Consider the following 12,250-nt stretch of genomic DNA (forward strand, 5'->3'; position numbering starts at 1 on the left):
CATATACAGATATATAAGTTGGTCGAAACGCCGCCTGTACGTGATGGGAAATGAGGCGCGACTTGAGAATGGAAATTTGAAAGCTGAGCGAGCATACCGCAAATTCGAAGCCGGCGGTTTAACGCGATGTTCCACGCGTCTTTTCGTCCGCGTTTCCAGTCTGCAACGGGAATGGCATGCGAATTTCGCGGGTGCTCGCGGGCGATATCAAACGGAAACTACTCGTACAAAGCCTTCCCTGTATCATCCAGTAATGGGAATGTCAATTGCGCGTGCCTACGTCCTCTCTCTCTCTCTCTCTCTCTCTCTCTCTCTCGACATGTGTTCGCATGCACGATTCCCACACGCGGTTTTCTTCTATCCGCAATCATCCCCGTGGACTTTGTTTCGGCATAGCGGAGAGAGAAAGAGCGTCTCTGCGTGACAAAATTCAGAGACACTCTAAATCTCACGGCCGGCGTAATGTCACGCTCCGCGTAATACCACACGCCTTTCCAGCTCAACGGTCGCCTCGGATCCGGTATTTTAACGGTACTCGTGCTTGCACGTTCGATAAACGTGTAACTAAATGTAGCGGTAGCGCAAAATAGAAACGTGAAATGCGATTAAATTAAATCTATCGAGCGCTATAAAAAGCGCGCGAAGCTCGCGCATCGATACACGGAGAGGAAAAATAGCAGAAAGAGGGGAGTCCGCGCGAATGAAAATTGCAAAAGTCGAGCTGGTTATAATCGATATATATATATATATATATATCGGTTTATTCGGTTCGCATAAGTTATCGCCAAATCTATTTTCAAAATGTGAAATATGATTAAGAACTGGGTTACATGGTGTAGCGATTAAGAATTGAAACCGATCGAAATGGCGGAAAAGGCGCACGGCTGACGAAGCGCGCTTGGAGGAACAAGAATAAAAATCGCGGGGGGAGATCGTTGAAGCATTTCGAGGGGTCAAGAGTAAATCTTTAAAAACGTCTTCCATAATGAACGATATATCGTCTATTTTCAGCGTTTTTTCAATATAACTTGACCCAATTAACGATCCGAGTCTGAAAACACGGGGCACGGTGGTCGAGTTTGCGAATCCCACGGATTCGAAAATACCGTCCTCTATGCTCTCGTCGGCGGTGTCGCGTGCAGCCCTCGGTTATAATCCGATTGAATATTTAGAGCGAAGTTAATAAATAATTTCACAGGTGACATGCGCCTGTGCGCGATTAAAGGATGCACCTTGTATACGATAACGCGGGAGGGGGGGGGGGAGGGGTCCATGGTGTCGTGCGCGATCATAAGACCGTGATATTGAAGTTTGCGCTACGGTTCGCTTAATATCAAATGGGAAACCCTTCCGATGCTGGGCACAAAGATCCGCTCTATTATCCGTTCTAATAGGAATGTCAATTATTCACCGACGGAATACCTCGGGTCTGACGAATCTGTGTTAACGCCTCTCTGTTTACTGATATACCTGGCTCGCGTAATATCATCAAGGAGGAATTTCCATTAACCCCATGACAACGTTCCTTAACTTTATTTTGTTGTGATTAATCTTGACTCAAGGCTGAGAAGAGAAACAAGCGAATTTTTATTGCCCGCCGTTTTAGCATTGTTGCGTTACAGAAACGGAACAGGTTTAACATGATTCTCTTCGCCGATCATCGAAATCAATTAACTTTATTTTCCAATCGGCTTTAATTAATTTGAGATAAACAGGCACTCTCTCGATTACACGGTGCTTCACAATGTATCTTTATCGTATGAAACAATGTTATAATAGCTACAGAATTAACAGCGTTAAGGCAGTGTATAATCAGCATGTTGTACGTATTTACTAGTTTCAGAGCAGAATTACAATTCGGATTTAATAACCCTGCCGCCGCCGCGAGATTATTCGATAATCTCGTTATCTTAGATATATGAATATTTCATTGAATCCGCTGGATATTAGCTTCAACAGAGTCGCTGGATGTTTGTGTTAACCAAATTTAATTTATTGATCGTTTATTAACGTGTTGCATTGTATGCATACGAGCCCGATTGACCTCATTATACAAGATAAAATACGTCATATGTCCGAAACATAAGCTAGATATTTTGGACGCATGATTTTGACGAGCAATCAAAATGATAATATTACGTTGATATCATAAAATCGCAATTAACATACAACTTTTATTATACGTCGGCACGTAATTTACAGTAATAATATCGGGTAATGATATTAAACAATAGAATAATGATAAACATTGAGATTATCAAATAATTTATCAAACAATGGCTTTATAATCTTTAAAAAAATTAAAAAAAATTTTTTAATAATTAACTTTAAATACGTAATATTATTCATAATCTGGGATTATTTATTTTTTTTTTTTATCAGAAATATAACGTAAAATGTTATTACCGTTATTGATTTTTTGAGATTTATTTTCATTGTGGTATATCGCAACTGTCTTATCTCACTCACCGCTTTCCGTACTAACGGTGCTTTTGCAATTATTGCCATGCTATATGTGCATGTCCACCGATTAAGACCGATTTGTATTCAAGTGGCGGTAATGGAACAATAACGTCGTTTCGAGATAACCGTGCCATCCACATTCCTTGAGCCGCCGTTGTCATTATCATCTATTGTCATTATTTCCGACGTTCTCTTCGCCGTGCCAGTTTGCGATCTCACGTGAGATTCATTATCCAATTCATCGCGGATGCCAGCCTGTGTGTTAGATCTATAATTTTTCGCTTCTAACCGTATTACCCAGCGCTGCATACAATTTAACTCTGATCTCACTCTGATTGGGAAATGCCTAGGCACGTATTATCGATAAGTCACAGATTAATCTTATCTCGGTTAAAAGTTGCATTAAAAAATGCTGTATTCTTTCTGAAGGATATTTGAAATATTAAAATGTTACAGAAGTGTCCGTGACGACGATGAGAAGTTTTGAAAATACTTCTCTCTTAATTTCTCTCTTCCGCGATTAACACGATTTGTAATATTTGTGGGTGAGTTTAATAAGATAGCTCGTCTCTCTCTCTCTCGCATATTTTTCGGAAAACATCGCACATTTATACATTGCGCGTTGGAATGTGAAAGAGAATTTAAAAAATTAGACTCGCTATAAAATTTTTGGAATAACATGGTAGCTATCGGGAATTTGAACAATTTTGTAATTCATCCTTGGTTTCTTATTTCTATGTATGCGAAATCTTAGCTGGGATACCTGCGTGGATATCTCAGGTAATACCGTGACCCTAGAATTAAGTCGTTCTTCATGAAGAAACCCGTTCATCAGAGCAACCCTCTTTTGGTTCGGGTTGTGAGAAAATGTGGGATCTTGCGTGCTGGCGAAGTCGATTCAGAAATTCCTGCACGATGAACTTCGACGAATACATTACATTCATAATAACCTTAAATTTTATTGCATTTTTAATGGTTTACATATTTTTTCCGGACATCTGTATAATTGGATCTTTTTATCATGGAAATAATCTTTATAACCGAGAAAATTTATTTCCTTTTCTACTGAAATGATACTTTGTATTTTAAAGAAATATTTTGTTATGTTGATTATAAATTTTGTCTAATTTAGTTATAATTTAATACAGGATTAATCTTCGAAAGTTTGACGTATTTTTAAAAGATCCTTTTTTTAAATACTTTTTGCAAAATAAGTTATGGCAAATATAGTAGTTCTTTATTATTTTAAAATTTATTACAGAATTTCGATATTGCTAGATATTATACCTGGTCATTTATCGTGATATGATTTTATTGGTAGCCTGATGTTATTAGTCAAGACCATTAGGTAGGGTGTCAAGAAAGGTGAAATGTACATAATATAATGTGTCCCAGAAAATTAATAGGTGACAAGCGACCGAAGGCTGCAGTCGTGCGCGATATGAAGTTTCCGTGACATCGATGATTCAAAGATTTTCCTCGCGTGAGAACATTTTAATCTTGAAAGAATAATGATTACCTTTCTTTTCCGGCAATGAAGCTCAATCGAATGTTTATTGCTTGATGATGTATCTGCAACATTATTTATACGAATATATATTTTTAAATTTATGAGTGCGCTATATGTAGATATGTAATATAAAAATAACTTGTTCAAACGACTTGTTCAAACGAATCAAATCTGAAGAAAAATTTATATTGTTGTCTTTATATAAGCAAAGATATATATATATATATATATATAAAATATTATAATCATATACTATAGTAATATATTAATTACAGAGATATATAAAATTGTTTTACTATTTTCGTTCGATTAAATAATTTTATTCATGAATCATGTCAAGTTTAATAGTAATTTGTTAATAATCAAATTTCGTTCGTTGTGACAGGATATTTCGCACATAGCACATTAATCGAATTTCAAAACATTTTCGAACATTGATATTAACACGTAATCGAAGTGCAAGATCGCGGAATACACGTGCGTGTCATGTTACGTTATATTCATGAGATAATCCTTGTTTTATTTTTTGCTGCGGGATATTTTCTGCAGCGGCGCGAAACGCACGTAGCTCGCGTCACGTTTAAAGCGAAGAAAAGCTGTGAAACGAGCTTTCTCCTTCTCTCTCGTTTTTTCATTTTCTTTCTGACCTCGTGCATTTTCCTTCCATTCCTTCCCGTCCTATCAGAAAAGAAACTGGACAAAAATAAATCATTCCTCTATCGCTTTACAAGGCGAAGCCTCGGAACGATAAGCCCAGATCTTTCCCGGCATTACGGGGGTTCTATGTGTAACCATAAATTTCTACTAAGACCAGACTGGTTTTTCTGATCCAGTTAAACGCGGTTGCTAAGCATCTTATTCCGGTTTGGTGATCTAGAAGTTCAGTCTTTGCGCTCAACAAAAAAAAGAGTCTCTATTTTTTATTTTCTCACATTTCTCTAAAATTTATTTAACACTACGATCGCTATTGTACATAAGTTAGGGTTGTGAATAATCGAGTATTTGGGTAATACCTGGGAATTCGAGAAGCGGATACCTGAGTATACAGGGACTACCTGACCTATACTTATTTTTATTACATCCGCTGGCATTAGTATAAATTACTCGTGTGTTTCTTTGGAAAACACGATTCGACGAAGATCTTTCTTTTCATTATTTTATCATGCGAATGAAAACATATTAGATTTGTCACTCTCGCGCATAAATATAAATCCCAAGAAAATATTACTTGTACTATAATAGTCACAATACTTTTATTTACTTTCAATGCAAGGATTATGTGCATCAAAGTCCACGGGTTTTCAATCCGTCGTGTATAATGCGAGCTGCGGAAGGATCTCGACTTCGTGTTCGCGAAGTACAGATCCTCGAATTACGAACGCGTGTATGTGTGTGATATGTGACCGAGGTTCTTAACGAATGAACCTGTCGAACGGAGGGAACCTGCGTGTTACCGTTGTGCATCGAGAAAGAAAGTCGCTCGGTCACTTATACGGTACTTCGTGTACGCTTTCTTGTTTCTCTTTCCTCGTTCTCTCTTTTTCCTCCGCGCCAGAACCGGACGACTCGGTATTTCTTTCTGCGGCGCGGCACCGCATCTGCCACGATGCGATAGAAACCCGTATACTTGCGAAACCAGTTGGTCGAGATCTCGCGAGAGAGAAAGGGCATCGGCGATAAATAGGTGGGCGGCAGTGGGTGGGGAGGGAGGAGGGAGAGAGAGAGAGAGAGAGAGAGAGAGAGAGAGAGAGAGAGCAGGGAATGAGGGAAATCGAAGTGCAATGTGTATAGAAGAGTCGCGTCCTTCGTCCTCGACTCGATTCTTCCAGTCGATTTTGTCCGTCCGACAATGGAGGATAGAAGGAAACGCGTCTGCCCGCGTTTAAATTGTGTCTCTGACAATGATTGAAAAGGTAGATCTTCGACACAATCGAGACGTGAGTGTTGCAGCGTAAACCGCCCGGAAATAAATGCCCTTATATTATTTTCATACGTTTTCGTACGTTAGCGTATCTTCCAACATTCTCATTCAAACGAGCGGAAGAATAGCCCCGGCTTTAATTTCTACGGGATTCCAATTTGGCAAGGAGCTAATAAAAATTCTTCGGCGATATATTTCAATAATGGATATTTCAATAATTTCAATAATGTTCAATACGTGTCTTTCGTTAAATAAAGACAGAATGGAAAAGGGGAATATTTTTCCATTTTTCCATTTTTCCATGTGAAAAGATTAATTGTTTGATTGATGTAAGGTTTTTATTGATGAAACTGTCGTTTTTATGTGCGACTTTGCACTCGCCTTTGTTATCTGTACTGTGGCGTATAATATGTATATAATATGTATAGATGCTAAAATGTATGGAGGCTAAAAATGAAATTGGAATCTTAATATGTCGCGTCAGAATGGTAAGAAAATTATGAAATTAAAAAATTAAAAAATGATGCTGCAGTTCTTAAAAAAAAGTTCTTAAAATACTTTTCATTTTTTTTTTTACGTTTATTTCTCAAATGGAAAATATATGAAAAATACGCTGTTCGATTTTAATTTATCAATTTGAATTTTGTTCGGAAGATTATCGTAATATATATATATATATATATATATATATATATATATATATATATATATATTGTGTTATCCGAGAGGATTGCCTTGATGTTTCTTCTCGTAGAGAAGAGACGAAGAACATATCAAGATACCGAACGCATTGACGTCAGTTCGAAAACTCGGCGAATAAAAGTACATTGAGTGCAAGAGAGAAATTTATTCGGGAAACGTGTGCAAGCGTATTTCTTTCTCGACCTTTCGACGACTCGGTCCGCGGCGCGGCGTCGCAAATAATCGGAGTGGAAAGACGATAAACGAGCTCGGAGGAAAAATATATTTTTCGCCTCGGAACGACCTCCACGGACAGTCATCCTCCAGGATGAGGCGAGAATAGCTTGCGCTTCGATGAGGGCACGAAGCTCGCTGTTCTCCCGAAGGACAGACTTCTGCTTGTTTCTCAAGCAGATTCGAACGTTCGACGTTCGTTGGAAGTTCGCCAAATTGAGTTTCCTTCGCGAGCTATGATGATGGAATGGACCGTCCGATCGACCGACCAACCAACTAACCAACCAACCAACCGACCGACCGAGTCAGCCAACTGACGGACGTGCACGATATTCCGCTCTTGGGGTCATCGAGATCGTGATAATTAAGGTTATCGTTAACGCCCTCTTGCTCTCACTCTTCACGCTCTGTCCGCTCGGCGCGTTTCCCTCGGCGTTTGCTTAGCTGCGCAATAAGTATTAAAGTAGCATTCTAGACGGTCGAGACGGCGGATATAAAGAGAGGCTTGTAATCTTGCGATCTTGCGTTCGTCGATTTTAGCTCGAGCTTCAAATTATTGCGATAGCACACAGTTCGATATTTCTTCATCCGAGCGAGAACGTTTTCCGGGGAGATGGATGATTTTAGTCGTGGGAATAATTAAGTAATACAGCTCGTTAGTCCGTTTGGTTTCCTCGCGCACGATCGAGGCGACGACGACGCCGCCGCTGCCGCTGCTGCCGCTGCTGCTCGAGATTGCTTTTTGAATCCAATTATGCGAAAACGATTTTCCACGGTTCAAGGAAAATTAATTTCGGTGTGTGCGCGTTGGGATCGATCGAAATTTCGGTCGCGCGCGAGCGGGACTTTAATCTGACCCTCATATGCGACTATGACGATGGGAACATGTGGCCCGTAGTTTAAACCTCGGACGGAAATCGGCAGCTGCGCGCGTTTGTCTTTCCGAAGACCATCTCTCTGGGAGAGGAAACGCGGGGCGGGGAGAGGGGGGGGGGGAGGGGCGTTGACTCGTTTTTGCGTTCCCCTCGTTGACGTTGCTACGTAACATCTGGCAGCGACGTGTACCAATTTCAAACTTTCCCTTGTCCACCCTTGTTCGCCCGGACGATTGTTTTCAGACGACACAGGCTGCTTATGGCAGCGCCGTATCAAATATTTGGCACGATAGTTTAGAAAAGACCGAACAACTCGCCCGATTGTAAAAGTAATAATAATATTCGGTGGTCGAGCGCGTTTAGTCGTCGAAGCGAAATTATTTTGAAATTATCGGAAATTGTACGAAATTATTGGAAATTTAAACTGTAACAGTCCAGTATATGTTATTGTTGTACTCTTGATTAAATTATTATGCCTCGCTGATTCAGGAGGAAAGAACAAATAATTAATACACAACACAATAAAATCCATTTCCGATAATTACACACACACACACACACACACACACACACACACACACACACACACACACACACACACACAGTGCATTTCCAAATTATTTTTTTCGTTAAGAAATGTGAACTCAATTAAAAAGATTAATACGCGGTTGAGTAATTTGTAAAAATACATTTGATCAGCTGAGCAAATAATAATAATAAGTGGGGTTGATTATAGTAGGGCTAGCTGATTCATTCCGAGATAAAATCACGGACCAACAACAGAGAGCATTGGTCGTCACGTTTCTGAGTTCTGGCGTCAATTAAAAATCATGCGAAGCGACTGTTATTTAAAGAAAGGAAATTTTTATTGTGGCGACCCCACGTCCTTAATTTGTGTAGCCAAGTTGCTCCTTTCCCCTCGTATACGCATTTGCGTCTCGACCGTGCCACGTGCACGCCATAAGCTTGCCTTATTAAGGTGAAATGTGCGAGGCTCATATGGGATCCTCAGAGATGACCGATCGGAAGCCTCGTATCGCTTGATGAATTATTCAAATCGTTGTTGAAGCAGCTACGCGACGTGTAAATATAAGAGAGGGATGGAAATCACTCGTTTCTAGACTCGACAATGACAGGAAGGTTATGCACATCCAAATCATTGTCGATTTTGCGATTTATCAATATAAAAATATATAAATATATTTAAAAAAATGCAATATAATTACTATATAGTAAATGTATATTTGTTACGTCGATTAAAATTTTTTAAATAATTTATAATTATAAAATATATGTGTGTATTGCATAATGTGTATTGTCACATGTTCATGTTTCACTAAATTCGTCGTTTTGCATTATCGTGCTTAGGACGTCCATCGTGGCTTATGGGTGATGCAAGGAGTCCATTATCCCTTTCATGGCCACAAGTCCTTTCCACTTTGTCGCATCTATTGTTGACCGCGCGCAAATGGGCGAAACTTTGGTCTCACTCTTGCTGTTTCCGTTTCGTTCGACTGGAGAACAAAGGTTACTTTCCAAAAACCCTGAATCAGAATTATCACAGAGCCATAAATTGTAAACTCAAACTGTAAACTCGTTAACGAGGAATATCGATGTAAATTATTTAATATCTTGATATTAACAATCAAATAATTAATAACTAATATATATTTACTATTACAAATTATTATTAACATAATTAAATTATATGTAATATCAAGGTATTGTGGCATATACAAAAGAGACGAAGAAAAATATGGAATAATTATGTTTTCTATTATATAAGAAATATAAAATTAGCTTTTTAACTTTATATTTCTTATAACTTTAAGTCTATTTGTTTTTCAGAAATACAAAAAATTTCTCGTGTTTTAAAGATATCTTGCTGATTCATTCTCATTCATCGCTTATCTTAGATTTTATATCTCAGATTTTTATTCTGTCTCTCATTGCCATATTCCTCTTTACAATATGTAAATTCGAAATATTTGATATGATCTAATGATAAAAGTACGAGCAGATTAAATAAATGGATAGTTTCACTGTGCGAATATTTCTCACTGAGGATGCATTCTTTATGAATGACGAATTGTATTAAAGCGAATGAATGCATAATTATCCATTTACGATGGACGATGACATAATCATTGCAGCTTTGATCATACCTTTGAGACATTCGTTGTGGTACTGTGATGCTGTATCTTGCATCTCTCTCTCTCTCTCTCTCTCTCTCTGTCTCTCTCTCTCTACGCTGCTCTTCTCTAGACTACCGTGGATCCGCCTTCATCTTTTCGAGAAACAAATAGGTCTAATTCGTACACGTCTACTGCCGCTTGGTGTACAGACTGGACTCTATCTAAGAGAAACTCGTCTGTAACTTTTAGTAGAGTTTTTTTTTGCTGGATGAACGTATCTCTTCAACGAGCTTGTTTTCTCTGCGTGCAGCATGAAATACAGATTATAACCGAGAATATTATTTGATTTAATTGATAAACAACAGTGTTCTCTTTTTATATATAAAATGTATTCAATAAGAATTATAAATATGATAGAATTTGCATTTCAATTTTACGAAACAAAAATAGAATAATATTAAAATAAAATAAAAATAGACTAATAGAAAAATATGATAGTTAAACAGCGAAAGAGAATTAGCGAAAGAAGACGAATGTGTTACATTTTATTTATTTATTGCAAAATGTCTATACTACATATTTAAATGACAAGTGAATATTATTTAATTCTTAATAATTCTTTTATTGAGTTCTCAGAAATATTACAATGATCATTTTATTTTATCTATCACGGCTTATTTTACCGCGTTGAATATGAGTCTAGTTGACTGTAAAAGACATTATGCCGGTCTAACATTGAAGTATCGGACACGCTCGCTCATCTTTCAGTTAGCCGGACCGTGGTTCGGCATGTACGAGTAGCTTCTCAAGGGCATCAGCGAAGCTAATTGAGTGTAACGACACTGTCATAAACTCAGACTAGCCCTGTAGCCTTTCAATGAGGCCACTCTGTCATTGCTCTATGCACCGGGAAACTTAAACTATCCGTCCATTTTGCCTTCCGCGCACGGATGTAAATTTTAATTAGAAAATTTTAATTATGTACAGCTGAATTGATTATTTTCTTATTACCTCAATTTTATATTTAGATAAATGAATATTTGATTGGAGAAAAAAAAATATATATTTATTAGTCCGTCTGAATTTTTTGAATACAAATTTTTTTACTCCTTAAAAAATTTGTATTCAAGAAATATTACTTTCCAAGATCAAAAAGAATTCGATATTATAATGAGCATATATTCGTACGTCTTTCGTTTCTCCGCCGCGGTCTATCTTTGACTGAGGTCGTGCTGCGAAATTATCTTCAATTAAACGCGAGATTCCGACAACCGACGTCGTCGCTCGCCGTCGTTGTCGCGTACAAAGAGTCGCGTGTGAACGGCGGTTTCAACGGCCATGCCGGCGATCCGGAGCGTTGATGATTTTTGATTGGCCGGAAGTGACGTCACGATACGCATCGCAGCTCGCCGCATTAATCCCCGGCGTTGTGTCTCCGATGTATTCTTCGCCTCGCTACGAGAGCGCTCTTCTCGCATTCACTTTCGTCGTCGTCGTCGTCGTCGTCGTCCGCGTCGTCATCGTCATGCAAGCTCTGCGCAATTGCCCAGTATGTCGATGACGTCTGTGAATGATAAAACTTGCGGTATCGTGCGCTTGTTTTTCAGAGCTACTCCGTCGATTAAGCTAATTGCACATTAAGCAATTGCCTTGGAATAGTGGATTGCACTCCAAAATTACGAGCTTACGAACACGCATGCAAGAATTTTAGATAACAAATTCTGTGAAGGTACATGATATAAAATTTGAAATAATACAGAATTATTGTGAATTATTATCAGAATTATTATCGAAAGGAGTGAAGGCGCCTTAGCGTTAAATACATAAAAATAACTGGAGAGCATATATAGTTATCATCACATGATATCATGTGTATTATCTGTATGTTTGTATTATTGTTAACCAAACGATATGAAGTATCTCAAAATTTAAAATTAAAGTTACACTTCTTTCACTTACTTAAAACGTTTAAATTATTTATATGCATGGCAATTTATTATAAAGTTTTTAATATTGTAATTTAAAATGTCGCTGTGAATTTCTCTCGAAGGAACTTTCATCTAGAAAGATTTCATATCAGAATTTATTATAAGGGAATACAGAGTACACGCGTTTAACGTGAAATGCGGTCGTGCATCATTTCAATGTTTTTAAATGTTTACCAAGAAGACAAGTGTAAATTTGCCAAAGAACACGGTTCTAACGATCCGTATATATTTCGCGGAAGAGGTGCAAGCAGACATCCGCTCCACACACGTGGTGGTCGGACAGTTTATAAATTAAACGGTAGCAGGAAGTTCGGCTCTTGTGTCACGGTCCTGTAAACTGCCGACTGATTTTACGCCTCTTCCATCGCGCTTTTTACACTCGCGCCGACCGTATGTAGCGGTCGTTACACACACGCGTATTACTTACGCACGAGTAGAAATTA

General features: G+C 38.3%; 1 protein-coding gene across 12 annotated transcripts in view; it reads left to right on the forward strand.

Annotated features, from left to right (window-relative positions):
- Positions 1-12,250, forward strand: part of LOC105431819 (RNA binding protein fox-1 homolog 2) — a 266,891-nt gene that overhangs the window by 138,472 nt on the left and 116,169 nt on the right. The gene's annotated exons all lie outside the window — the stretch shown is intronic.

This window comes from Pogonomyrmex barbatus, unplaced genomic scaffold (genome assembly GCF_055798465.1).
Source record: "Pogonomyrmex barbatus isolate J1 unplaced genomic scaffold, ASM5579846v1 scaffold18, whole genome shotgun sequence".
In the NCBI taxonomy this organism is placed as follows: domain Eukaryota; kingdom Metazoa; phylum Arthropoda; class Insecta; order Hymenoptera; family Formicidae; genus Pogonomyrmex; species Pogonomyrmex barbatus.